Consider the following 5097-nt stretch of genomic DNA (forward strand, 5'->3'; position numbering starts at 1 on the left):
TAAATCAAAGTAAAGGTATTGAAGCAACACAAAGGAAGATTAAGTTTCAGCGGTTGCTTTCAACTTATAACATGTATATCTCATGGATAGTTGTCATCATAGAGTAATATAATAAGTGCAATATGCAAGTATGTAGGTATCAATGCACAGTTCACACAAGTGTTTGCTTCTTGAGGTGGAGAGAAATAGGTGAACTGACTCAACAATGAAAGTAAAAGAATGGTCCTCCATAGAGGAAAGCATTGATTGCTATATTTGTGCTAGAGCTTTGATTTTGAAAACATGAAACAATTTTGTCAACGGTAGTAATAAAGCATATGAGTTATGTAAATTATATCTTACAAGTTGCAAGCCTCATGCATAGTGTACTAATAGTGCCCGCACCTTATCCTAATTAGCTTGGACTACCAGATCATCGCAATGCACATGTTTTAACCAAGTGTCACAAAGGGGTACCTCTATGCCGCCTATACAAAGGTCTAAGGAGAAAGCTCGCATTGGATTTCTCGCTATTGATTATTCTCAACTTAGACATCCATACCGGGACAACATAGACAACAGATAATGGACTCCTCTTTTATGCATAAGCATGTAACAACAATTAATAATTTTCTCATATGAGATTGAGGATATATGTCCAAAACTGAAACTTCCACCATGAATCATGGCTTTAGTTAGCGGCCCAATGTTCTTCTCTAACAATATGCATGCTTAACCATAAGGTGGTAGATCTCTCTTACTTCGGACAAGACGAACATGCATAGCAACTCACATGATATTCAACAAAGAGTAATTGATGGCGTCCCCAGGTGAACATGGTTATCGCACAACAAGCAACTTAATAAGAGATAAAGTGCATAAGTACATATTCAATACCACAATAGTTTTTAAGCTATTTGTCCCATGAGCTATATATTGCAAAGGTAGAGGATAGAAATTTAAAGGTAGCACTCAAGCAATTTACTTTGGAATGGCGGAGAAATACCATGTAGTAGGTAGGTATGGTGGACACAAATGGCATAGTGGTTGGCTCAAGTATTTTGGATGCATGAGAGGTATTCCCTCTCGATACAAGGTTTAGGCTAGCAAGGCTTATTTGAAACAAACACAAGGATGAACCGGTGCAGCAAAACTCACATAAAAGACATATTGTAAACATTATAAGACTCTACACCGTCTTCCTTGTTGTTCAAACTCAATACTAGAAATTATCTAGACCTTAGAGAAACCATTTATGCAAACCAAATTTAAGCATGCTCTATGTATTTCTTCATTCATAGGTGCAAAGTATATGATGCAAGAGCTTAAACATGGGCACAACAATTGCCAAGTATCACATTACCCAAGACATTATAGCAATTACTACATGTATCATTTTCCAATTCCAACCATATAACAATTTAACGAAGAAGAAACTTCGCCATGAATACTAAAAGCTAAGAACACATGTGTTCATATGCAACAGCGGAGCGTGTCTCTCTCCCACACAAGCATGATGTAATCCAATTTATTCAAACACAAACAAAAATAAAAGCATACAGACGCTCCAAGTAAAGCACATAAGATGTGACTGAATAAAAATATAGTTTCAAGAGAAGGAACCTGATAATTTGTCGATGAAGAAGGGGATGCCTTGGGCATCCCCAAGCTTAGACGCTTGAGTCTTCTTGAAATATGCAGGGATGAACCACCGGGGCATCCCCAAGCTTAGACTTTTCACTCTTCTTGATCATAGTATATCATCCTCCTCTCTTGACCCTTGAAAACTTCCTTCACACCAAACTTCTCATAAACTTCATTAGAGGGGTTAGTACATAATCAAGAACTCACATGTTCAGAGGTGACACAATCATTCTTAACACTTCTGGACATTGCTCAAAGCTATTGGAAGGTAATGGAACAAAGAAATCCACCCAACACAGCGAAAGAAGCAATGCGAAATAAAAGGCAGAATCTATCAAAACAGAACAGTCCGTAAAGACGAATTTTTAATAAATACTTCCGTTGCTCAGATCAGAAAACTCAAAACTAATGAAAGTTGCGTACATATCTGAGGAACACGCACGTAAATTGGCATATGTTTCTGATTTTGCTACAGAGAAAACAGCCCAGATTCGTGACAGATAGAAATCTGTTTCTGCGCAGAAATCCAAATCTAGTATCAACCTTCGATTAGAGGCTTCACTTGGCACAACAAAACACAAAACTAAGATAAGGAGAGGTTGCTACAGTAGTAAACAACTTCGAAGACACAAATATAAAACAAAGTACTGTAGCAAAATAACACATGGGTTATCTCCCAAGAAGTTCTTTCTTTATAGCCGTTAAGATGGGCTCAGCAGTTTTAATGATGCACTCGCAAGAATTAGTATTTGAAGCAAAAGAGAGCATCAAGAGGCAAATTCAAAACACATTTAAGTCTAACATGCTTCCTATGCATAGGAATCTTGTAAATAAACAAGTTCATGAAGAGCAAAGTAACAAGCATAGGAAGATAAAACAAGTGTAGCTTCAAAAATTTCAGCACATAGAGAGGTGTTTTAGTAACATGAAAATTTCTATAACCGTATTTTCCTCTCTCATAATAACTTTCAGTAGTGTCATGAGCAAACTCAACAATGTAACTATCACATAAAGCATTCTTATCATGAGTCTCATACATAAAATTATTACTCTCCACATGAGCATAGTCAATTTTATTAGTTGTAGTGGGAGCAAATTCAACAAAGTAGCTATTATTATTATTATCATCATCAAATATAGGAGGCATATTGTAATCATAATCAAATTTATCCTCCATAACAGGTGGTAACAGAAGACTACTATCATTATAATCATCATAAATAGGAGGCAAAGTATCATCAAAGTAAATTTTCTCCTCAATTCTTGGGGGACTAAAAAGATCATGCTCATCAAAACCAGTTTCCCCAAGCTTAGAATTTTCCATATCATTAGCAACAATGGTATTCAAAGTGTTCATATTAATATGTTCCATGGGTTTTTTAATTTTCGGATCAAACCATCCATGTCTTAAATCAGGAAATAGAGTAAAAAGCTCATTGTTGTCCATTATGCCTTACTAGTGTAAACAAGAAACAAAAAGATGCAATTGCAGGATCTAAAGGAAATAGCTTCGAGTACTTACAATGCGCCGGAAAATAGCTTAGTAGCCGAGATCCGGAGTGTGAGTACCTTTTACCTTTCCTCCCCGGCAACGGCGCCAGAAAATAGCTTGATGTCTACGCCCCTCCTTTTCCTGTAGACAGTGTTGGGCCTCCAAGAGCAGAGGTTTGTAGAACAGCAGCAAGTTTTCCCTTAAGTGGATCACCCAAGGTTTATCGAACTCGGGGAGGAAGAGGTCAAAGATATCCCTCTCAAGCAACCCTGCAACCACAAAGCAAGAAGTCTCTTGTGTCCCCAACACACCTAATAGGTGCACTAGTTCGGCGAAGAGATAGTGAAATACAGGTGGTATGAATAAGTAGTAGCAACGACACCAGAAAAGTGCTTTGCCCAGGACAGTAAACAAGCAGTAGTAACGCAGCAGTAGTAACACAGTAAACAGTAAACAAGCAGCGATAGCAGTATTTAGGAACAAGGCCTAGGGATTACACTTTCACTAGTGGACACTCTCAACATTGATCGCATAATAAATAACTCTTTCTCATATGTGCTACATACACTCTTTTGTTGGATGATGAACACATTGCGTAGGATTACACGAACCCTCAATGCCGGAGTTAACAAGCTCCACAATTCAATGTTCATATTTAAATAACCTTAGAGCATAATAGATCATTGCAAAATAAACCAAGAACTAACATAGTGCACACACTGTCCACATTACACTATGAAGGAGGAATAGATCACATCAATACTATCATAATGATAATTAACTCCACAATCTACAAGAGATCATGATCATAGCCTACGACAAGAACCACATGGTGCACACACTAGTCACCTTTACACCATGCAGGAGGAATAGACTACTTTAATAACATCACATGAGTAGCACACAACTAGTAGCGATACAAAGCTCATCATATGGATCTCAATCATGTAAAGCAGCTCATGAGATCATTGTATTGAAGTACATAGGAGAGAGATTAACCACATAGCTACCGGTACAGCCCCGAGCCTCGATGGAGAACTACTCCCTCCTCATGGGAGACAGCAGCGGTGATGAAGATGGCGGTGGAGTCGATGGAGGAGCCTTCCGGGGGCACTTCCCCGTCCCGGCGGCGTGCCGGAACAGAGACTCCTGTCCCCCGGATCTTGGCTTCGCGATGGCGGCGGCTCCGGAAGGTTTCTCGTACCGTGGCTTTTCCGTCTCGAGGTTTTAGGTCCGGGACCTTTATATAGGCGAAGAGGCGGCGTCGGAAGGTCGAAGGGGCGACGACACCATAGGGCCGCGCGGCCGGGGGTGGGCCGCGCCACCCTATCATCCGGGGCCACTGTGGCCCCCTCCGGCGGCTCTCGGGTGTTCTGGATGCTTCCGGTGAAAATAGGAACCTCGGGCGTTGATTTCGTCCAATTCCGAGAATATTTCGTTACTAGGATTTCGAAACCAAAAACAGCAGAAAACAGACAATCGGCACTTCGGCATCTTGTTAATAGGTTAGTTCTAGAAAATGCACGAATATGACATAAAGTGTGCATAAAACATGTAGATAACATCAATAATGTGGCATGGAACATAAGAAATTATCGATACGTCGGAGACGTATCAAAACGCATGAAGAAACTCCATACCGATGGATTACTTGAATCACTTGACTTTGAGTCACTTGATAGATGCGAAGCATGTCTAATGGGAAAAATGACTAAGACTCCATTTTCTGGTATGATGGAGCGAGCTACTGACTTATTGGAAATCATACATACCGATGTGTGCGGACCAATGAGCATAGCATCGCGCGGTGGTTATCGTTATGTTCTAACCTTCACAGATGATCTGAGTAGATATGGGTATATCTATTTCATGAAACATAAATCCGAAACTTTCGAGAAGTTTAAGGAATTCCAAAGTGAAGTAGAAAATCAACGTAACAAGAAGATTAAATTTCTACGATCTGATCGTGGAGGTGAATATCT

This window comes from Lolium rigidum, chromosome 7 (assembly GCF_022539505.1).
Source record: "Lolium rigidum isolate FL_2022 chromosome 7, APGP_CSIRO_Lrig_0.1, whole genome shotgun sequence".
Taxonomy (NCBI): Eukaryota; Viridiplantae; Streptophyta; class Magnoliopsida; order Poales; family Poaceae; genus Lolium; species Lolium rigidum.